At 45.1% G+C, this 24,603-nt stretch overlaps 1 long non-coding RNA gene across 1 annotated transcript; it reads left to right on the top strand.

Moving 5' to 3' along the window:
• The first annotated feature begins 1,487 nt into the window (after positions 1-1,487).
• LOC310660135 lies at positions 1,488-17,214 on the top strand. The gene is made up of 2 exons (XR_014503228.1): positions 1,488-1,736; positions 16,819-17,214. It is a non-coding gene; the product is annotated as an uncharacterized lncRNA (long non-coding RNA).
• Positions 17,215-24,603: the final 7,389 nt, after the last annotated feature.

Genomic DNA, 24,603 nt, shown 5'->3' with positions numbered 1-24,603 from the left:
CATGTAAAATATTTTTGAAGAAAGAACTGTTATAAAGAGAATTAGAGCCTTATTTCTACTCCTTTTTCCCTCGCTTTGTTGGATGCACCCGGGAGACAGGATCAGGTCATCCAGAGCTATGCTGCTTTGGGGATCCTTCCTGAAGGACAATCTCGAAGGAGGGAGCAAGGCAGATAGAAACCCATCACCAAAGGTATTAAGTAATAAATGTAAAATTTTATCGAAAATGTATAAATTACTGCTGGAATGGCATTTAAAGGATGAAGAGGTAAAGTCGGTTATGATTAATTGTGCTAAAGACTTTGGGTACAATATACAACTGAATGATTGGGGGAAATTATGGAAAGGAGGTTTAAAATTCACTGCATGCAATGCCTTAAAAGAAAATGTGATGAAAATGTTTTATAGATGGTATATTACGCCCGTTAAACTTGCAAAAATGTATAAGGTAACCAATAAATGTTGGAAATGCAAAGAAAAAGAAGGAACATTTTACCATATGTGGTGGGAATGTAAAAAGGTTAAAAACTTCTGGGAAATCATATAATGAAATGAAGAATATGTTGAAATATACATTTATCAAAAAACCAGAAGCATTTTTATTAGGCATTGTAGGAACTGATATAAATAGAAGTGATTGTAAGTTGTTTTTGTATGCAATGACAGCAGCACAAATTTTATTGGCACAAAAATGGAAGCAAGAAGAATTACCGGCGAAAGAAGAGTGGAGCATGAAACTGATGGACTATGCAGAACTGGACAAATTAATGGGAAGAATCCGAAACCGGCGGGACCAGAGATTCACAGAAGATTGGCGAAAATTTATGGACTATATGAAAAGTAATTGTGATGACTCGATTACATTTGTAGGTTTGCAGGAAGTTTTGTAAGGGGAATAATTTGAATTATTGCCTTATTGAATAAAAGGGATGATATCGGTTATGAGGTTAAAGGTAATATAAATTTAAGAAATGCAGGAGAAATATTAAAGACGGGAGATCATCAGAGGAGCTAGCGGAAGTCCAAAGATTGTATAAGAGAAAGGCAGGTGAGGACGAGGCGGGGGGCATCCTGGGAGAGCGGGGTCGAGAGAGAGTGGGCTGGAGAAAGGGAGAGGGCCAGCCTGGCTCGGCACGTCTCCGCTGGCCCAACGTCGCAGCGCCTCTTCCGCCCATTTCCCTCCCCTTCTTGTGCTCATGCCTCTCCTCCGGTGGCACGTCCTTCCGGTACCCCTGCCCTCGCCCAACATGGCGGCAGCACAGCCTCTTTTGCCCATTACCCTTCCCTTCCTGTGCTCATGCCTCTCCTCCGGTGGCACCTCCTTCCGGTACCCCTGCCCTCGCCCAACATGACGGCAGCACAGCCTCTTTTGCCCATTACCCTTCCCTTCCTGTGCTCATGCATCTCCTCCGGTGGCACGTCCTTCCGGTACCCCTGCCCTCGCCCAACATGGCGGCAGCACAGCCTCTTTTGCCCATTCCCCTACCCTTCCTGTGCTCATGCCTCTCCTCCGGTGGCACCTCCTTCCGGTACCCCTGCCCTCGCCCAACATGGCGGCAGCACAGCCTCTTCCGCCCATTACTCTACCCTTCCTGTGCTCATGCCTCTCCTCCGGTGGCACCTCCTTCCGGTACCCCTGCCCTCGCCCAACATGGCGGTAGCACAGCCTCTTCCGCCCTTCCGAGCTAGGAGTGCAGAAAAAGGCGAAACTGCCATGAAAAGGAGAGGAGGAGTGAGTGAGTGAGTGAGTGAGTGAGAAAGAGAGAGAGAGAGACAGGGAGCATCCTAGTAGAGAAGGAAGGGGAACCCAAGGGTCATCTAGTCCAACCCTCTGCAAAGAAGCTCAGAGCTACAATTCCCAGGTCTTCTTTGGGAATTCTATGGGAAGTAAGAATTTCTACAATCATGAGCATTCACTTAGATTGCGCTCATGTTTTTACCTTTTATTGAAAGCGGTCACAAGTGACTTGGGTGGAGTATAAATAATAAAATTATATTGCTCCTGCTGCTGTTCTTATCTTACCGTAACTCAACCCCAACTCTAACTCTAACTCCTAATCCTAATCCAACTCAAACTCAATTCTCACTGTAACCCTAACCTGTAACCAAACCTAATCCTAAACGCTTGGCTTCTTTTTGTGGTGTTTTGTGTTATTGCTTCATTTCGTAGGTTATGAGGCTTTCTTTGTTTCTTGTGGTGTTGCTTCATTTAGCAGTTTTTTAATTGGCTTTTGTGTTTCTTTTGGTATTGCATCATCTTCATAGGTTGTTTGGATTTCTGATTAATTTGCTTTGGATTTCTGGTAGCTCTGCTTCTTTATGATTTGTTTCTGTGTTTCTGGTGTTTTGGCTTGGTTATGTCATAAAATTGAAGAAATACCACCAGAAGCACAAAAACCAAGAAATATTCCCAAAATGAGGCAAAACCAGGAGACATGAAAACCAAGCCAAAAGAAACAATCTCACCCAAAACCGCAGAACCATTCAAAGTAAAAGAAGCAAAACAATTAAATTCAAAAAACAAGCAAAACCACTCCAAATTAAACAAATCAGCAGAAAACAAAAAAGAAGCAGTAAAGCCACCAATTACAAAGCAATGCCACAAGAAACTGGAAACCAGTTTTTAAAAAGCAAAACCAGAAACTCAACAAGCATGTGATACGGAAGGGGGGGGCATGTCTTCTTCACCTCCTTCTTCGCTACAATATATCCATTTATTTCCAACTGTCAATGACAGAAGGGACTAAAATCTATAAATCATAGAAAATCAACGTGCCAATTTGCTCAATTTCTCTAGAACTCCATGACACCTTCCCTGTCCTCCATAATCCCTCAAGCAAAGTGTTAAGACCCTAATCCTGTCAAATCACTCTGCCAAGCCTTGCCTCTGGGCAATGCCAGGTGGCAGACTATGCATACATGGACCATTGTCTTCTCATCACCTGGACTCAGGATGTGCTTATCTACGCATATCTCCAGCTCTGCATATTCCCCCCTCCCTCCTCCATATGTTAATCCTGTGGAACCCAACCTCTTCTTAATATATTCATGATGTAATCTGTGTAACCCAACCTCTTCTTAATGTATTCATGATGTAACTGGGATGTATTTTGCACTGTATTCTGGGACATGGAGGGAAATTTCAAAAGTTCATGTCACCCATTTCTCGCTGTTCAATCTCGCCTTGAACCTTATTGCGCAATAAACATGGATCTTCTGCAGTTTGCTCCTGTCTCCGGCTGAACTCATTTTCCTCTGCAGGGACCCGCGGACTTAGTCCGACGAGCTGGGTGGCAGAGCAGCCTCGCACCCAGATTTTGCCGTAACAGGATGGTGCCCAACGTGGGGCTGGAGGTTCTCCTGCGTTGCTGACCGGGGGCCCCGAAATCTTCAGCCGGCTCCAGGCCATTTTGCCTGGGAAGATCCTTTGGACCCCCGGCCATCTTCCAGGCGGTAATCGAAAGCCCCAGGAGCTCAGCCGGGGAGCAAAAAGGGATCCAGCCGGCTTATTCATCAATCCAGGGATCATAATTGAAGACGCGTGAGTATAAGGGAAATCAAGTGCACTGGTGGGAAGGGGGTGGAAGTCTCCTGGCAACCAAATTCTCTGCCCTCCTCTCTATCGTTCTTCTCACCTTTCTCTTGGTCCGGTTAGCGAGAGAGACCGTGGACCGCCGCTCAACCCGAAAAGGGGTTTCTGAGCTCTATCCCTTTTCCTTAAAATCTCCAGCCAGCCGCACCAATTGGGAGCCCGAACGTAAGACGGAGAGACCCGACTTGAAAGATAGGCGACTCTCCGCAACGGGTGTCCCCAGTTGAAAGCAAGGGGTTGGAGCTCTCTTTCCGATCTTCCCTAGCGTCCTAACAAGAGGCAGGAAGTGGTCTGGCTTTCTATCCCAATCCCAGCCGCACTGGTCGGTGCCACGTATCGTGCGTGAGCCCGCTTCCAAAAGCAAGGGGGATTTTCGGTTCGAAATTCTGTCCAGGGACCACCCGATCTGGCACCGCACGGCGCGGGCGTCCAGTAGGGCCCCTTTTCCTGAGATTGTGACGATAGGTAGGAGGTTGCCAGGAAGGATAGCCCAGAAGGATTGGGCGGGCAGAGTGGAAAGGAACCCCAGATTATGGAATAGTAAGTAAGGATAAGGAAAAGGAATAGAATAGTTAGAGCTCGTTAAAAAACCCCCATAGGAAGTTGCCAAGCAACAGGAGAAACCCCAGAATAAACCCCTATACAGGTTACCCCAAATCCTAATCAACCCCTCTCTTTCTCCCGTCCCTATCCCAGACACCCCCCCCCAAAAAAGGAGAAACAACAAAAAAGCAACAACAGCAACGCATGCATATATATAAAAAGGGGTACCCCAGACAACCAAGCGTTGTGAGCCCTGCCAGTTTGATTAACTGGTGGTGTGTTTGAAGAGGCAAGGAGGCTCATAAAACCATGTGGGACCTTCCTACTAATTTCACTTAATGAAGCCAAAGGAAGCGGCCCAACTCCTTGCAATAACCAACTAAAGGATGAGAATATATATGTTTACATGTTGTCTGTTATATGTGTTGTCTGTTAATTCATATATGAGAATATGTATGTTTACATGTTGTCTGTTACATGTTGTCTGTTACGTGTGTTGTCTGTTCCTCCTGTCTCTGACAGACTGCCTTTCTTAAGGCTGCATGGTTTAAACTACAAGTTTGCTCCAAAATTTTAAATCTAAGAAAGCCATTGTTGGGCCTTATCAATCTTAAACAAGACAAAAATGAGAATGAAGTGTGCAAATGTTTGTTATTTGAGAGAGGCTCTAAAAGAGAGTTTTCCTCCCAAGTGGTAAAATCCTGTATATGTGCTACTTGTGTTCTGAAAAGAGGATTACCCCACCTCCTTCCTAAGTGAGGAGGGTGATTTTAAGTCTAATGGTAAATTATGTTTTGTTGTAACTTTTGAGTTTGTGAGTACACCTGTGTTCCAGTCTATCTTGGAATGTGAAGTTAACCTAATGTTTCTGCTGCAAAAGCCTAGTTGAGCACAATTGCTCTCTCAAGTTAAAATGCAGTGTATGTATTAGATTAAGCATATTCCTATGAAAGTATGGTGTTCCTTCTAAGAAAATATCTGAGTCCAGTTTTAACTTTGATTTGGTTGGACAGAAGAGTTATTGTAAGGCTCCTGATATCAGTCTCTATAAGACTTCCTGGTCTCTTTTCTTAGAAAATGCCCCCCTTGTCTCATTCTATCTCTTTCGGGGTTTTTTCTTCTTACTTCTGTGCCAGGTAAATTTACTCCCAAGTAAGCTTCCTTTAAAGGAAACTGCAAAGGGGGGGGGTATAGATTAGGCTTACTATTCCTCTGCAAATTTAGGAAATCAAATCTATGGCTGTTTTAACTATGCTCTTCCTTAGTACATGATAGGCGCATGGCTTGTGGTCTCTTCCCCAGTTGTGTCTGTGTACATAAGTATGTGTGTGTGTGTGTGTGTGTGTGTGTGTGTGTTCTGATGGTACAAATCTTGCTATAAACCCTGTATTTTAGGGTTGGACTACATGACCCCAGGGTCCCTTTCAAGTTTCCCAATTTGTGGCTGTGTGGAGGGCCATGTGCCTACAAGCATGTGATGAGTTGAAATTCAGCCCAACTTTGCTCTTTGTTTTTTTTTAAAAAGATGAGAGGTGAAAGCCGTGATGTTTTGAAGCAGAACTGGTGAGGTCAGGCATTTAAGTGATTACAGTATTTATCATTTTGTCTATTATTTAAAAATCAGACTTAAAAAGTCTACTCAAAGTTTAAGCACATACAAATTCATAATCAAGCAGAATCAGCCTTTACCATCCTGTAAATAAAGGGCAGGAAAATTTGTCTGCAAATGGTAATGCTGAAATGAATGAGAATATTAAGATCTTATGAATTCTGACTCTCTGGCCATTTTTCCCATATATAAGGGCGTGGCATTGTTCCGCGAATGACCAGAGGGAAATCACACAAAATGATAGCCCTTTCCTGTAAATAAAGGAAGCAATCATTTGCTTGGGCTGAAGGAAACATGATCCCTTAGAAAACTGCTAGCTTTGGTGAATACTTGCATTGCTGAGGTTTTGTTTGTTTGTTTGTTTTAAAATCTAACCCTATTTTTTAAAAATCTACTCCTTACCCTTCCCTTCCTTTATTCTAATTTAGCCAAAAGATGCAACATTTCAATGGTGTAAAATTTTTGCTGAAATATGAACTCTGCACATGCACAGAGGTTAGGTCAGTTAAAAAAAAAAAAGGAGATAGAGAAAGAGGAAGGGGGGGGAGGAGGAGGAGTTGATTTTTGGGGGGGGGGAGAGCGTGGGCTGCAGGGAAAAACTCATCCAAATTTCCTTATGTAAAACTTGGAACCATTGAGGAAAATCACCCTTAATGTATCCTTTCCTCCAGGGGCTACGTAAGACAAAAGGGTTAAGTACTCGACCATCAAAAGTCAAGAGGTTTCCAAGTTTCAAATCTTAACATGCCAAATTCTTTTCACAGGTAAATATCAAAGCACTCCAACTGTGAGCTCCTCTCAGTAGTTTCCCCAATCTAACATGCAAAATTCTTTTCACAGTTTTCCCACTGAGTTTGTCTTTTATCTGGTTTTGTTTTGTGAGTACTATATACCTATGCATTATAGGAACAGCATTCCTGACAGAGATTTTCACAGGAAATAAAAATGTCCCTTTCAAACAGGATACTGAAGAGAATTCGGACCCACATAAGCAAAATGTTTAATAACTTGCCTATTGTGTTCAAATTAACAAAGGTTTTGTCCCTTCGTTTCTTCCACAGCCAAACTAAGTGAAGGAAATTAAATGTAAATGATTATAATATTTAAATGAATAAAAGGCTTAACTATGAGTTTGTATTCACAGCTTCCCAAGAAAGAAAATTTTAGAATATTCTCTCCCTTCTTGACTATTATCTTCCTCCTAAAACAAAACAAAACAAAAAACAACTAATTATGTCTTCAGATCCCAACCCCCCAACCCCTTTGCAGGCCTATTTCAAAGGATTTTTTTTTTCAAAGGATTTTTTTTTTAAGCCAAGGCCTCATAGTGGCCACAACAATTTCTTCCTATAAAAGACTTGAGAAACTGACTAACTGAATTTTGAAGAACATTTTATCTTTTGACTACCACCCAAGAAGGAAAGGACTTAGAAAGCTATAACATTTCAGCGACGTTTGGAAGGGCTGCTAACTTCCTCCCATTGACTCAAAGGCAGGCAAGAAATGCCCTTGTGCCCAAGTTTGGAAATACATGTAAAAGCAGCAAGAATTGTCTCAAGATCACATTATTGCCTCAAGATATGGTGTAGAATTAATAATTTGTATGTTTTGTGTATTATGTGTTATTGTGTTAGTGTGTTATCTCCACAAAGGGAGTGTGTTATCTCCACAAAGGGGGGACAAAATTTCTGTGTGTAATTGTTTCTGTATAATGTAGGGTACATAACTATGAACAACAGAGGGATATGGCTTACACCCCAAGTTTTTCATGGAGGATTCTCATATATTACATGCTTTCCGATAGAGCAGGCTATCTTTAGATTCCGGAAAGAGATTACCTTTTACTATTTCTTTCTTTCTGTTCCAGAAAACTATTTCAAATCTCTTCTATGACTTCTCTGTATCTCTTGCAGATTCAGTACTGTCTTTAAGTAGCAATTGTTCTGTATTTATTTATTAATCTTGGGTTTCCCATATACCCGTGAAATCTAACCACAACCAAGTATTATTCTTGGAACCATATTTTATCAGGTAGTTTTGAAGCAACACTCTTTATTACTATTTGAGATGTTTTGATTAGAATGCCAAATGAAAAGGGGTGTAGATCACGTCCCGAATTTTATTTATTTATTTGAGGACACGACTACCATATGTGGAATAAGGTCCCTTCACTTTCCTTACATCTCCAACATATTATTACTATTATTGATAACAAGAAACGTGTATATGCCTTGATGTAGCAGTAATGGTCCCTTATAGAGTTAAATTGACTCATTTGGAGAAGTGCCCCTTTTAAGAATGGTTTTGTTTAACATATTGGTTTTGAAAAGTTGAGAACCATGGGGCAAGATAAATTCAAATTAGACTCTGTTAGAATTGGGCATGTGTATCCAGGCTGCAACTAGCTTTTGGTCCTTAAGAGCAAGCGAACAACTTTCCATGAGTGCAAGACCAGAGCCTGCAATAATAAAACCCCATTGAATGGCCAAGGCAAAGACGTTTCCCTCACGATACGTCCGAAACCTGTGCCAGCTATGATGAGTGACAGGCGACATGGTTAAATGAAAGCCCTGAGGGGATTCAACAGGATGTGTTACTGTACCACTATGCCGGTGTGAGACCACAGAAGAGCTAGCTTGACACCTGAGAAACACACAAAAATGGCAAAGGGCAAAACACCAACTGTATTTTTCAGTCAGTAGTGGACCTTCCTGCTAAATGTAAAGCATAGGCACTATTGAGAAAATGTTTCTCCCAAGAGCTAGAATGGCACAAGTAATTTAGTAACAAAATACAACAGATGTTCCTTTTAAGTAATATCCTATATCCAGCTATCTGCACTGCTATACTTGCAAATGACCGTAAGAGGCATGGCTTGCAAGTCCCTTTCAGGTTTGCATAAACCCACACATCTGGTACGGTTGATACCAAGTCATTATTTAGCGCATATCTATATAACGCACGTACATTGTATTGCTCCGTGTTGTTCCCTCCTTCGCTGTCCTCTTCTACCTTCCCAGACTATGTACAAATGCGGCAAATGGGGGAAGGGTAGTACAAGATCACCAAAATCTAGGGTGCGGAGAAAAGATTTGCAAGTTCTTACAGAACTTTAATGCAAATCTATCTCCGAATGGGGGACTGATACGGAAGGGGGGGGCATGTCTTCTTCACCTCCTTCTTCGCTACAATATATCCATTTATTTCCAACTGTCAATGACAGAAGGGACTAAAATCTATAAATCATAGAAAATCAACGTGCCAATTTGCTCAATTTCTCTAGAACTCCATGACACCTTCCCTGTCCTCCATAATCCCTCAAGCAAAGTGTTAAGACCCTAATCCTGTCAAATCACTCTGCCAAGCCTTGCCTCTGGGCAATGCCAGGTGGCAGACTATGCATACATGGACCATTGTCTTCTCATCACCTGGACTCAGGATGTGCTTATCTACGCATATCTCCAGCTCTGCATATTCCCCCCTCCCTCCTCCATATGTTAATCCTGTGGAACCCAACCTCTTCTTAATATATTCATGATGTAATCTGTGTAACCCAACCTCTTCTTAATGTATTCATGATGTAACTGGGATGTATTTTGCACTGTATTCTGGGACATGGAGGGAAATTTCAAAAGTTCATGTCACCCATTTCTCGCTGTTCAATCTCGCCTTGAACCTTATTGCGCAATAAACATGGATCTTCTGCAGTTTGCTCCTGTCTCCGGCTGAACTCATTTTCCTCTGCAGGGACCCGCGGACTTAGTCCGACGAGCTGGGTGGCAGAGCAGCCTCGCACCCAGATTTTGCCGTAACACATGCAATTTATGGGAGTCCAAAAGCACTTCAAGCAACAGAAATTAACCAACACAGCAGCATACTAGTTTTCACTTAGTCTTGGGTTTCTGGTGAATGTGCTTCGTTTGCAGCTGGCTTCATTTCTTTTCCATTGGTTTAGCTTGTTTTTTGGACTTTTGCCTTATTGCGTCTTTTGAGAAGTTTTCTTGTTTTTGCATTGTGGTGATAATATTTTGAATGCTTTGGGGGTTTCTGGTGAATCTGCTTTGTTTGGGATTGGTTGGCTTCTTTGTCAGTTTCCATTAATGTTGCTTTTACATGGTTCTTCTGCTTCTTTTCAGTAGGTTTTTGTGTTTTTAGTGGTTGACTTCATTGTTGGAATGGGCATTAGACATTTCTGGTGGTTTTGCTTCATTTCTGGTGGTTTTCCTTTTTTTCTTGGGATTATCAGATCTCATACAAATAAATATTCTCAAAGGTGCAAAACCCAAAAAACCTAGAAATGAAGCAAACTCACCATAAATCCAGCACCTAATCTGTTATGTACTAACCTTGGATCCTAGAATGCAACAACTGATTGGTCTTTTCCTGCAGGCCAATCAGGCTCCAAGAGGGAAGCAGAGTTAGCCAGTCAGACGGGACTCATTGTGTAAATAATGTATATAAAAGCCTGAGGTTGGGGGGGGGGCAATAAAGAGCATGAAATACATACAAGTCTCTGAGTATATTTCACAATCGTAATTTATATAAAAGAATCTATGAAAAGAAAACCACAGAAAAAATTCAACATAATCCCCAAAACAAACCAGAAACAACAGAAACAAACCACATCCACCAAAGATGAGAAAACCAATTGAATAGAACCACAAGAAACCCACGCAGTAAACATCTCAGGGAAAAGTGAAATCACCCCCACACCATGCAAAACTAAGGTTTAACTGGCTTTGGGGTTTCTGCGCAATTTACTTTTCCCTCTTGTTGGGGGTTTCTGGTGGTATTTCTTCTGCTTCTCACATTTCTGCTTCTTTTCAATTGGTTTTGGGATTCTGGTGAATTTGGTAATGATTTGATTGAAGTCTCTGTCTGATTTTCCTTTTTCATGAATTCCTTCATTGTTGGGTTTCTGGTATCTCACTTTTGGTTTTCACATTTCTTTTTTTTTTTATCATGATATTTTTTATTTTAACAATCAACAAACATACAATACAAACAAACAAATACAAAAAAGAAAATAAAAACAACACATACAAACAATATAAAATACAGTGTACAAAAAGAAAAAAAAATAAAGGAAAAAGTTAAAAGCAATCATTGTGTCTTTGCATTATTTAACATTAACCTGGGTCTGCGACTTCCCCAAACCTTCCCACTCTGTATTCCAGATCTTATATTCTGACAGTAAATTCTTTCCCTCTATCTTATCTTTAGTTCATCTTAACCTTAATATCTTAACATAATTGCATTTCCATATATCTTAAAAACATTAGACTTTATTTATCCTTAAGTTTTTATGCTTATATTCCATTTAAATTTAGTCTGTTGTCATCAAACATTCATTATTTTATAGTGTTTCTGTAGATAGTCTTTGAACTTCCTCCAGTCTTCCTTCACCGTCTCTTCTCCCTGGTCTCTGATTCTGCCAGTCATTTCTGCTAGTTCCATATAGTCAATAACTTTCATCTGCCATTCTTCCAGCGTGCGTAATTCTTGTGTCTTCCAATACTGTGCGATGAGTATTCTTGCTGCTGTTGTAGCGTACATAAAGAATGTCCTGTCCTTCACCTGAACCTGTTGGTTGATGGTTTTCACATTTCTTAGTTTTGCTACGTTTCAGGTAGTTTGCTTACTTTTTGGAATTATCGAGTCTCATAAAAATGAAGCAATATCATTAGAAGCTTAAAAAGCATGAAAAAAAACCCCAGGCACTAACCCTAACCCTGAACATCCACCTATCCCCTGCCCTAACCCTAACCCTGATATTCTGCTCATCCATCTTGGGGATAACAATCTGGTGAGGTCACTAAATATCTCCATCAGCTGTGCTTCCTCATCCCTGAGCTTATCGTAGTTTGGTTTGGAATGTTGTAGAGGTGCTTATGGAGTGGGGGCAGCCTTCCTTAGAAGGTGGATGGGCAAGACATATTCTACAATGACGTTTGTGTCTGAAAATGTGGGTGCTTATATCCCTCATGGCAGAATTATGTTCTGGGCCCCACAGTTGTATAGACCTGGTGGTATGCATCTTTCTGATTTGGGTTGTGACATGATTCTTAAGGATCTGCAAAGAGCTCTGTTTGAGCACTTGTGTGTTTGTGGGTGGAGGTGAACAAGCACACCTGCCCAGACTTAATTTGATTTGGTTACATTGGTCGAATCTGACTAGTTTTGCCGATCCTCAAGTTGTTATATTTAATAAATACAACCTATTTATCCACTTTTGGTTGTCTTGCCTCTTCCTCCTGATGTGCTAGGAACCACTCCGTTTGGGGGGCACTGCAAAACATGCGGTTTTTACTGCAAACATTTTGCCAGACTTTGGCCTTGATTTGGAGTGAATCAGGCGATGTTGGGTTTTGGGGTGACCTTATGACCCCTGTCAGTTACTTGGTTTGTCGGGCAAAATGCTACAAAAATGCTACAATGTCTGGCAAAATGCTGCAAAACTTTTGCCAGACTTTGGCACCAGTTTGGAGTGAATCGGACAATGTTGGGTTTTGGATATTAATTATGAACCCCGGTTTGATGTATCAATTACTCTGCTTATGGGGTGTTACAAAATGTGAGGGTTTTGCTGCAAAACTTTTGCCAAACATCAGTTTTGATGGGATCCCAGATTTGGGGGTTTGTAGTTAAATGATGCATTCTTTCAGTGCTTCTCGGGAAATGTGCAGTTTCCGTCAGATCAAACTAATACTACTGGATAAAATTATATGGTTGTTGATTATCAGACAGTTCTCCCATTTATCAAGGAAAACATCTGTTATGGGTGGCTTTTGCTTGGTGTGTGTGACTGTTGACAGACAGATTTGAAAAGGAACACAGCTTCCTCTGTCTCACAGTAACTTACTGGCATTTTTGATTATGCAGTCAGTGCGTCTTGTGGTCTGGTGCGTCTTATAGAGCAAAAAATACGGTAATTCCAGTTGATTTGTTTTAATGGTCACATAAAGGCACTTTCTTTGGTTATAAAATGATGTTGTGAGTCTTATATCTGAGCAGTCAATAAACTCCCTCCCCCACAGAGACGCTTGTCTTACTTAGATTTTGTCAAAGATGTATAACTTGTTGTTGAAATGGAATACTCAGGATGAAACGGTGAAATCTGCTATGATTAAATGGGCATAAGATGTTGGACATAACATAATGATGGCTGACTGGGAACAGTTATGGACCGCAGGTATGAAGTTTACGGCATGTAATGCCTTAAGAGAGAATATTATGAAAATGATATACAAGTGGTACATGACACCAGTCAAGCTTGCAAAAATCTATCATCTGCCCGATAATAAATGTTGGAAATGTAAAGAAACTGAAGGCACATTTTTTCACCTTTGGTGGACGTGCCCAAGGATTAAGGCTTTCTGGGAGATGATTTATAATGAAATGAAAAAGGTATTTAAATATACCTTTCTGAAGAAACCAGAGGCATTTCTCCTGGGCATGGTTGGCCAATTGGTGTTAAAGAAGGATAGAACTTTCTTTATGTATGCTACAACAGCAGCAAGAATACTTATTGCAAAGTATTGGAAGACACAAGATTTACCCACTCTGGAAGAATGGCAGATGAAGGTGATGGACTATATGGAATTGGCGGAAATGACTGGCAGAATCCGAGACCAGGGAGAAGAGTCGGTGGAAGAAGATTGGAAGAAATTTAAAGACTACTTACAGAAATACTGCAAAATTAATGAATGTTAGAATGATGTTTTAGCAGCAATGTTACAAAGGAATATGTAAAAATGGACTGTTAACAGGTGATAATCTAAAGCTATAATATATTAAGATAAAAGATTAAGATAAAATCAAAGAGGGAAAGGATTTGCTGAATTAACTGAACTGGAATACAAGAGAGGGAGGTGTGAGGAGGTCAGGGAAACAAGCAAATGAAAGACAAGATATGGAAAGACTGATTTGTTTTTATATGCTTTAATTTTTGTATTTTCTTTTTCTTTTTACTTTTTTCTTATTTTTGTAACATGTTGAAATTTTAATAAATATCTTTAAAAAAGAAAAAAAAAGAAACGCTTGTCTTACTTCTTCTTCTTCTTGGCATCCATACTTACATGTTTGTTTAAAGAAAGACTAACCCCACCCCGAACTGTTGAACATTTTAATACTGTGTATGCCAATAAGGCGGTTTTTGAGCTAAAAAGCTACAATGATGTTCAAAATTTACCTAAGCACCAAGCTGTAAATTGGTATAAAGCTATGAACTCTGAGATAGCTTCTTTAAAAGAGCATAACACTTAGTCTCTTGTACCTCAAACCCCAGATATGAGACTTATAGATTCAAAATGGGTTTATAGAGCTAAGATGAATGACAAAAATGAAGTTGTAAGGTACAAGGCAAGATTAGTCGCTAGAGGTTTTCAACAAATATGTTCCAGGTGACAATGAAATTGCAGACATTTTTACTAAAGCACTTCCAAAGGTTACACATGAAAAACATGTACAAAGTATGCTTTATGTTTTTGTTCCACAATGATGAACCACAGGGGAAATGTTGAACTGTTTCTTTAAATCTAAAGGTTCATCATTGTTTCACCCAATGTGTATACCTTTAAGGGGCCAGAGCAAGGGCCAGAGTAAACTAATGAGATCCAGCCTTGCAGCTGTGAGGCATAGCAGGTGCTGCTGAGTTGCATTGATTAATCTGTGTTGGGAATTGGCCACAGTATATAAGGAGCAGCACCTAGCTCTGCCATTTCACCCTGGGGATGGGTTGGTGGTTGGGTCTGGTTTGTTTGTAGATGTATTTAGTGTTTAAGGAGTTTTTGTTTTTCTTATTAAAACCTTGTTTAAGTTATTTTTGAGTCCCTTCTTTTTAATGCAAGCTCTCCCCAGCAAGCTCTCTGCGCTACTATACTGCGAAAAAGCCAACACGAACCCCACCTCCAGCTTTCATCTTATTATTCTAGTGACTAGTCAGTGTTCATAGCAACAGTTGCTTTTGTTACTAGAAAAACTGCCCTGAAAGACAGTTACTATGAACTACATGTGTCTTCTTGATATATAAGGTTGTTGCTAGTTTCTGCAAAACACTTCTTTATCTTTCAACAAGAAATAAATGAATAGGAGGCTGCTCTAAGGAAGAAGTGTGATTGCATCTGGAATATCAGACTCTCTGTATTTTTATTTATTTACTTGATTTAGGGGTGGCCACTTCACCCCCTGGCTATGCCCATGTCCACAACTAACTGAGCTTCTTGGGATCATCCTGCCATGCTGTGAGCTACTACATTATCCTGCACTTTACAGAACCTTCCTTAGAGAATAAACAACTGAGGCAAATTTCCAGTCTAAACAGGCTACACAAAAAGAAACAGCAGCGATTCTTTATGTTTGACTTGTGCTTGAGTGCCTGATATCTCAGAAAATCAACATCAGTGTTGGGGTGGGTGGGTCAGGGCATTTCCAAAATGTTGTGATAGATGGAGCCATGGATGTGGCCAAGGGGGGCCAAATAAATAAAAATAAATAAAAATACTTAGCTAACTGAGGTTCTGACCCCCTAACAAAAGGCCTGCCCCCACTAACAAAAATCCTGGCTACGCCCATGAATGAAGCCAACTACAGTAACTCTGGTTTTGTCCCCATCCATTTGTGGCGGCACAAATTTGTAGCAGGGGGCACAAACAGGTGCCCCCAAAGCAGGCTCCCTCATTGGTGCCTGGCTCCGCGTGAGAAGGAGCTGACCTAAGCTGCTGTGCTTCTGCTGGCCACAGCTCTGTCCTTAGGTTAGGCCTGACCCAGGGAAGAGAGCAGGAGTGTTGGTGGCCGCAATGCACCTCGCTCCCAGTCACAGCAGCAGCTCCGTCTCCGGGTCACGTCTGACCTGGCGCACTCAAGGAGACTGAGCAGCAGCTTCCCTGCCCCTGGTCCATGGGGTCACGAAGAGTCGGACACGACTAAACCACTAAACAACACAATATTGGCATGGGAACTACAATAGCTCAATGTTGCAATTTGTCTACCCTACTTAATATTTACCATTAAGGAAAGTATAAAGTCATGGAGTAAATCCTTTCAGCTTGTTGATGTGAAGCAGCAGACCTCAATCTGATACTGCAAATGTTATAGAATTATTGAATATTCAGAAGTATACCTCTCCACCACTCCTTAGTCAGGCTAGTTTTGGGCATTTATGGCAAGATTATCCCAAGTGGAAAGGAATAATGTATTTTCACTGTTATGTATTCAGTGGTCTGTCTTTGCTTCCCATTGTCTCAGGAATTGGGTAATTACCATCTCAAAGGAATGGCCAGACTACCAGGAAAGGCAATCAGATAAGGCATTATCAGATAACCTGGCAGACAGGAAAAACAACGTTCAAATTTCTATTGTAGAAATTTCCCTTTTCTGTGATGTTTGTGGGGGTGGTCTTGAGCTCCAGGGCAGGGAATTTCAAAATGGCAAGCACACATTGTTTGCGGTCCTCCTCCTCTCTCCTGCGTGTGGGTGGAGCACCCTGTTGCAACAGTTTAATAAAGATCAGGCTTACTAGCTGCTTTGCTTCTCAATATTCTCTGGTTGGCCTCTGTTATTTTCTCCTACCGATGGAGAACCTACAAGGTTCTCCAATAAAGGAATAAGGGCAGATTTTGTTTACAACAACACAAAGCCATCTGAAACTGTCAAATAAACTGCAAGAGCAGCAATGGAAAATTGCTTTCACACACTAAAAGTTCCCTGCAACTAGAAAGCCAGCAAAGCAGAGGAAAGGCTAGCTTTTTTAATTGACAAGTACCTTCTCTATGATGTGCTAGGCTTTGGTTTTTACGCATAGAAGTGTTATTCCCCACCTGTAGCTTGAGGTAGTATGGTCCATTTGGCCACCTCATTCTGCTGCATATGGAGAGTGCTGGAATTTTTAATTCTTAAGGAAACATTGTGTCTATTTTTCCCACATGAGATGTTTCTTTACGTATATCAATAATGTTATGAAAGACTTGTAGCATGCTTCAAGCTGATTAGCACTTGGTGGCTGTGAAGCTTTAAATACAAAACAGACACATAGTGAAAGGATTTCTACACACTGAATTTTTTATTTATTTCACAGAGCAATTGCTTTCAACTTTGCAGAGGAGCCCGTAGTATCCAAACTACAGTACTTCCGGGAGAGCTGTGAAGCAGAGCTCCCTCCACTGGCTCTGCTGTGACAGGACAGCTCCCTCAGGCCTCCTCTTCCCACAACTGTTATCTGGGGCAGCCATCAGTGGGAGAGCTTTGCTGGAGGCCCAGCTCCTTCAGGCACCTCCAGCCCCGGAACTGTGCCAGCTGGTCAACATAGGAACAACTGTTTAGTGATTTGTGACTTCCCTCCCTGCCCCCTTTGCCTGTGGGTAGGGACCATCTTGCTTTGATTGCATTTAAGTTGTCTGGTGGCCTTGTTGGCTGAACAGCGAGGCACAAATGTTCCAAATAAATAAATCTCTATACACAGTATAGAAAATTAGTGATCTTTGTAATGTGTGATTTTGTAGTACTACTTTGTACTACAAATACGAGATGGCCAGATACCACATAGTATTTGAGCAAGAAGAGAAGACCAAATAAGTGAATAAGGCTAAAACCGGGGTAGGGGGTGGGGGTGTTGGCTTTTCGCAGTATAGTAGCGCAGAGAGCTTGCTGGGGAGAGCTTGCATTAAAAAGAAGGGACTCAAAAATAACAAACAAGGTTTTAATAAGAAAAACAAAAACTCCTTATACACCAAATACAACTACAAACAAACACGACCCAAACACCAACCCATCCCCCAGGGTAAAATGGCAGAGCTAGGTGCTGCTCCTTATATACTGTGGCCAATTCCCAACACAGCTTAATCAATGCAACTCAGCAGCACCTGCTATGCCTCACAGCTGCAAGGCTGGATCTCATTAGTTTACTCTGGCCCTTGCTCTGGCCCCTTAAAGGTATACACATTGGGTGAAACAATGATGAACCTTTAGATTTAAAGAAACAGTTCAACATTTCCCCTGCGGTTCATCATTGTGGAACAAAAACATAAAGCATACTTTGTACATGTTTTTCATGTGTAACCTTTGGCAGTGCTTTAGTAAAAATGTCTGCAATTTGATTGTTACCTGGAACATATTTAAATACAACCATTTCATCAGCAATTAGTTCCTTTACAAACTGCAAACGTAATCTTAAGACTCTAGTGCGCTGCGTATTGGTTTCTGAACATAGAATAGCGAGTCCACTCTGGGAATCAAGGTAAACTTTCACTGGTAGTGTTACTTGCATCTGTAGGTCTGCAAATACTTGCATATACCATTCTATATCACGAGTGGCCTGAACGCATGCACATAATTCACTCTCTGTTGTGGAGAGACAAATAATGGTTTGTGTCTGGGACTTCCATTCAAAAGGACAACCGTTATAACAAAATACCATACCAGACACACCCCTGCAATTATTTTGTTCCACTGCATGAGATGCATCGCAGAAAATTTCAAAACCTTTGTCAATACTTGATGTAAACTGCAACCTATAATGTTTAGTATGTTTAAGGTACATTACCACTCTCTTAAGAGCAGAGAAACATTGTGTAGTGGGCTTTTCCACAAATTTTGCCAGAAAGTGAAAAGCATAAGTGTCAGAGCTGGCTCCGGGTCCCAGCTCACCAAGGACCAACGCTAGCCGATCGTACAGTAACAAAGTCTTTATTGAAGAATAGTCTCCATTTACAAGTCTTAGCGTCCCAGCCCTACGTCTGGACTTTAGACCGGCGAAGCTCTGTCTGGATCTCCGCCCCCTGTGCACCAGTTTAATACTCTAATCTTACTCCACCTCTTCCTTCTCTCTCTCTTCCTCTGGGTCTTACTACCCCCCGGGGTCTCATTCCTCCTGGACTCTTCCGACGCAGAGCTTGACCCCTCTGACTCCTCCCCCTCTCTTCGGTGGGCTTTAGGACCTGGCTCCCTACCCGGGCTGCCCACCTTGCCGCCCTCCTGTACATTTGAACTTGGCGCGCGCGCGCGTTTTACTTTCCGGATGACCGTTTCCTCGCTCCCTGACGAGGGTGTGGTCAGTCCTGCCTCACGTTCTCCCTCTGCCTGCGCGCTCCCTGATCCCGATGCCTTGGACTCCTCCCCCCTACTGCACTCTGGGGGGGACGCTGGCCCGGATTTCCAGCTGCTACTCCCTGAGTCCCCTCCTTCCCGAGGTGTCCCCCTGGGCTCTCCCCTTGCCCTGACCATGGGGGCCCCTTTCTGTGAATCCTCCGAGTCACTGGAGAGACTCAGAGACCTCGGACTACTGTCGCCGCTGACATTTCCTTCCGACTCCTCCCCCTCGCTCTCCGTTTCTTCCCTCTCCTGTGACTCTGCTCCTGAACCCCTGACATCCATCCCCCCCTCGAAGCCCCCCCTTCCCCCCTCCCCTTCCTCCGGCGGGGGTGCTGGGTGCTCCGTCGTTGTGGGGGTGAATGGTGGATACAGTTCGTCCCCCGTGGCGTGCATCCAGTTAGAGAAATCCGGCTCGTCCTCCATGTCTTCGCCGACCTCGTTCTCCTCTGCTTCCATCTCCGTGCCGCCATGCTCGAACCCAACGTCCTCCCCCATCACGTCCATGTCCCTCTCACCCTCGTTCCCCTCTGGGTCCGTTGCCTGCCAAGGGCCCCTCAGCCACCTCTCCTCTCCTCGATTGTCCCACCAAAAGGAGCGGTCTGAGGCAAACCCCGAGGGCGAGCCCTCCGGTGAACGTGTTTCTAATGCTGGTTCTTCGTCCGAGGTGAATCCCTGGAACGTGCTGGTAGAAAGCGTGGGTGTGAAAAGCCAGTCGTCGAAATACTCGGCTGGCATGGGCCTGTGTGGGAACAAGGCATGAAACTCCTCTTTGAGGAGAGGCTCGTCCAGGGCATAGTCCGGCACCCAACTGTTGGCGCTGGCCGGGGTACCTTCCCTTGCGAGAAAATATTCGACTCCCTCTTCCCCCCATCTCGAGTCCAAAATCTCCGTGACCTGGTTGATGGGTTCCCTTCTTGGCGACTCCCTCCTTGGGGGGATCTCCTTATACTGGTCTGGTGCCGTGCCCTGCGCCTGAAATCGGTGAGGTGCTTTGTAGGGCGTGAGCACCGACCTATGGAATACTGGGTGCATTCTGGATCCTTCCGGAAGTGTCAACCGGAAGGCCACCGGATTGATCTGTGCCTCAACTAGGTAAGGTCCTAGCTGCTTATGTCCGAGTTTCTTCTTAGCTAAGGATCTTGTCGGCACTGCGTGGGCCGCTAACCACACCCAGTCTCCCACCTGTATGTCCTCACCAACCCTCCTGTGCTTGTCAGCCTGCAGTTTGTATGCGTGCTTTGCCAGCTCTAACTGCCTCCGAAGCTGCTCGTGAACTTCCTGCAATTCCGCCGCCAAGACTTCCGCTGCCTGTGGCTCCCCCTCCCCCAGTCTCTCTAATCCCGGGAAGGTTCTGGGATGCCTCCCGTTGTTGGCGAAGAACGGCGTCACCCCTGTGGACACGTGCTTCGTGTTGTTGTAAGCGAACTCAGCGAGCGGCAGGTAGTCCACCCATGTCGTCGGCTGTTGATTTGCATAGCATCTCAGGTACTGCTGCATGACGGCGTTGACGCGTTCCGCTTGTCCGTTGGTCTGCGGGTGTCTCGCCGACGCTAGGTTGATCTTGACATTCAGGAAACCCATCAGCTTCTGCCAGAAGCTCGAAATGAACTGGCGCCCCCTGTCGGACAAAATAGACCGTGGCAGTCCATGCACTCTGAAGACGTGGTCTATGAACAGCTTGGCGGTCTGTTCTGCCGTGGCCACCTTCGCGCACGGAATGAAGTGGGCCATTTTAGTGAACATGTCCACCACCACTAGCACTGCCGTTTTACCCCTTGAGCTGGGTAAATCCGTGACAAAGTCCAGGGCCACCCTCTCCCACGGTTCGCTCGGAGTCTGCAGCGGTTCGAGCAGTCCCGCCGGAGGTTTGTGCACTGATTTGGCCCTTTGGCAGGTGTCGCACCTCGAGACGTACTCCGCGACTTCCCCCCGCATCTTGGGCCACCAAAAATCTCTGGCAACTAATTCTGCCGTCTTCTCCTTGCCAAAGTGCCCGGCGGTGGGTGCGTCGTGTAACTGCTGCAGTACCTTCGCCCGGAGGTCGTCTCCCGGTACATAGAGAGCTCCTCTGCGGATGAGCAATCCGTCTCGTACTTGGAACTCGTCGTCCTTCACCGTGCCCTTGTGCACCTCCTCCATCTTGGCTTGTGCAAAGGGGTCCCCCTGCAGTGCTCGACGGACCGCCTCCAAGTCCACGGTTGCTGCAGCGCACGCCCACGCTGTCGGAGCGAAAATGTGCTTGGCCGCTGCTGGTGCCGCCTCTTCAAGGTATTGCGGCTTCCTGGACAGTGCATCCGCCATGATGTTGTTGTCGCCTGGGATGTATTCTATCCTGAAGTCGAAATCCGCGAAAAATTCCGCCCATCTGATGTGCCGCTGGTTTAGGAATCTTGCCGTGCGCCAGTACTCCAGGTTCTTATGATCCGTGCGAACCTGCACGGTGTGCTTGGCCCCGACGAGGAAGTGCCGCCACGCCTTGAATGCTGCATGAATGGCCAGCAACTCCCTGTCCCAGATGGTGTAGTTTTGCTCCGACTTGCTGAGCTTCCTAGAGTAGAAGGCACACGGTCTCCAGTCCCCATGCGGGTCCTCTTGCAACAGTACGGCGCCCACGGCTCTGTCTGAGGCGTCTGTTTCAACCCTCAGCGGTTTGTTGGGATTCACATGCAGTAGCTGCCCTTCGGACGAGAAGAGACGCTTAAGGTTCTGAAAGGACTGCTCCGCTTGCTCCGTCCAGATGAACTTCTTCTTCTTAGAGCTGAGCGTGTCCGTAATGGCCGCCGTCTGCATCGCGAACCCCTTGATGAACTTGCGGTAAAAGTTGGCGAACCCCACAAACCGCTGGACCTCCTTCCGATTGCGCGGGCTCTTCCAGTCCAACACTGCGCGAACCTTGGCGCTGTCCATGGCAAGCCCCTTGTCCGACAGCTTGTAGCCCAGGAAATCCACCTCCTTCCTGTCGAACTGGCACTTCTCCAGCTTGGCATACAGTCGATGCTCCTGCAGTCTCTGCAGAACTTCCTTGACGTCTCTCTCGTGGGTCTCCTCAGATTCTGAGAATATCAGGATGTCGTCCAAGAAGCAGACGCATGTCTTGTAGAGGAGACCCGCCAGGACGTGATGCATGAAAGCTTGAAAACAGTGGGCGCCATTTTGTAAACCGAAGGGCATAACTCTGTATTCATATGTGCCCAGGGGCGTGAACATGGCAGTCTTCCACTCGTCTCCTTCCCGTATGCGAATCAGGTTGTACGCCCCTCGCAGATCCAACTTTGTAAAAACGCGTCCTTTCCTCGCCGTCGCCAGCAGGTCATCTATCTTGGGCATGGGAAAGGCCGCGGGCTTGGTCTTTGAATTTAAGAGCCTGAAGTCTACCACAAGTCTTTTTTGGGGCGTGTCCCTTTTCTTCACAAAGAATACAGGACTGCCCCCCGCTGCCTTCGACTCCCGGATGAAACCGCGCTTCAAGTTGAGGTCTATGAACTCCTTGAGCTCCTGCAGCTCGTCCTCAGACATGGAATACAGTTTCCCGGCTGGCAGCGTCGCTCCTGGCAGGAGGTCAATCTTGCAGTCATAGGGCCTGTGGGGAGGCAGCTTGTCCGCTTCCTTCTCGCAGAAAACCTCCAAAAACGCTGCGTACTTGCGCGGCACTGCTTGCAGCGTGCCTAATTGTAGCTGCGGGTCGTCCCCTCCTTCTTCCGGGCTAGGAAGGATGCAATGTTCCGCGCAATAGGAGGAGCCGAAGGTCAGTTGGCGTTGGTACCACGCCAATGCTGGGCTGTGCCTGTGCAGCCAACTCATGCCCAGGACTACAGGAGTGTCCGACAGGTGGGTGACGTTAAAGCTGATGACTTCTCGGTGATTTCCAATCCGCATCACCATTGGTTGCGTTTGTTGCACCACCTGCCCCCCTAACAAGTCTCTGCCATCCACCGTGACAACGTTCAGGGGCAGTGTGGCTGGTAGCAGTGGTATATTGTGCTGCTGAATGAATTCCAGTCCTATAAAGTCAGCGTTGCTGCCGGAGTCAATGGTGATCGGCACCTCCACAGTGCGTCCATTGGGCAGTTGGAGAGACGCTGTAAGCTGCACGACTGGTTTGGGTGGGAGGGGGTCTGTGGGTTGCAAAAGTGCTGGGGATTGTTTCATTGACTTGTCTGGCTGGACCCCAGTGCCTCTTCTTCCAGCCAGACTCCGTCGTTTAACTGTTGCTGCGTTTTCAATTGAGCTGCTTCAGCGACTGTTGCCGAGGCTGCAGTGTGCTTGTGGAGCCTCTGGGGACACTCTTTCGCCATGTGTTGAGCACTGTCGCAGATGTAGCACTTCCTGTTCCCTCTAGGAGGCTTCGTTTTGGCTGCTCCCGGCGTTAGGGCTCTGTTAGCTGACTGAGCCCTGGCACCTCCTATCTCCATCGGCTCTTCTCCCCCTCCCTGCGAGGGTGTGGAGTGCGCACGCGCTGCTTCTCTGGGAAAGAAGGGAGGTGCTCTGGCTGGTGCCCTTCCCCAACGCCCTTCTTCCCTGTTCCAAGGACGTTCTTCCAGATGCACCCCGATCTCCAGAGCCCTCTGGACTACCTGCTGGGTGCTCTTTGGTCTCTCCCCTCTTCCAATCTCCGCTTTTACATCTGCATTCAACCCCTCCCAAAAGAGGTCTCTGACTGGCGCAGAATCTTTTTCCCACCCCAGGGCATGAACCAGTCCGAAAAATCGAGTATGGTACTGCCGCACGCTGGCTTTGCCTTGTTTAAGTCCATGTATGTCCCTCCTGGCAATATCGACGTCTACCTTTGATAAAAAGCATGAGTCCATTGCTTTAATAAAAGCCTTCGCATCTTGGAGCGCTGGATCATTGTCCCTCCATAGATTCCGCAGCCACGTTTTGGCTTCCCCATGCAAATGGGACAGGATAAACCCCACTCTCTCTCTCTCATCTCTAAAGTCTTTGTCAAGGAGATCCAGCGCAAACAGCAGGTCTGCTCTGAAGTTGGGGTACTGCTGCAAACTCCCGTCGAAATGCGATACAAGGCTGCCTCCCCTCCTCCCCAAGCCAATGCCTTCTGCCTTGGATCCCGTTTGCCCCTGTTTAGAAAGCACGTCCAACCTGGCCTGGAGATCCCGGCAGGAGGTAACCATTTCCTCCTCTCTCTTCCTGGATGCAATTACCTCCGTGCTGAGGTGCGTCACCGCTTCTTGCAGGGCTTTTATCTGCTCTTCCGTCGTCATCTTGCCTGAGTTTTGTGAGCTCTGTAAGCACCCCTCCTCTGTCCTCGCTGCGTCGACTCACGTGGCGAGGTTCTTGGTGCCAAACTTTTAAAATTGAGACAGAGCTTACTGTCAGAGCTGGCTCCGGGTCCCAGCTCACCAAGGACCAACGCTAGCCGATCGTACAGTAACAAAGTCTTTATTGAAGAATAGTCTCCATTTACAAGTCTTAGCGTCCCAGCCCTACGTCTGGACTTTAGACCGGCGAAGCTCTGTCTGGATCTCCGCCCCCTGTGCACCAGTTTAATACTCTAATCTTACTCCACCTCTTCCTTCTCTCTCTCTTCCTCTGGGTCTTACTACCCCCCGGGGTCTCATTCCTCCTGGACTCTTCCGACGCAGAGCTTGACCCCTCTGACTCCTCCCCCTCTCTTCGGCGGGCTTTAGGACCTGGCTCCCTACCCGGGCTGCCCACCTTGCCGCCCTCCTGTACATTTGAACTTGGGGCGCGCGCGCGTTTTACTTTCCGGATGACCGTTTCCTCGCTCCCTGACGAGGGTGTGGTCAGTCCT

This window comes from Podarcis tiliguerta, assembly GCF_965153285.1.
Source record: "Podarcis tiliguerta genome assembly, chromosome: 11".
In the NCBI taxonomy this organism is placed as follows: Eukaryota; Metazoa; Chordata; class Lepidosauria; order Squamata; family Lacertidae; genus Podarcis; species Podarcis tiliguerta.
Note: the sequence above shows the minus strand (reverse complement) of the source record. Positions and strands in the feature narration are given on the sequence as shown.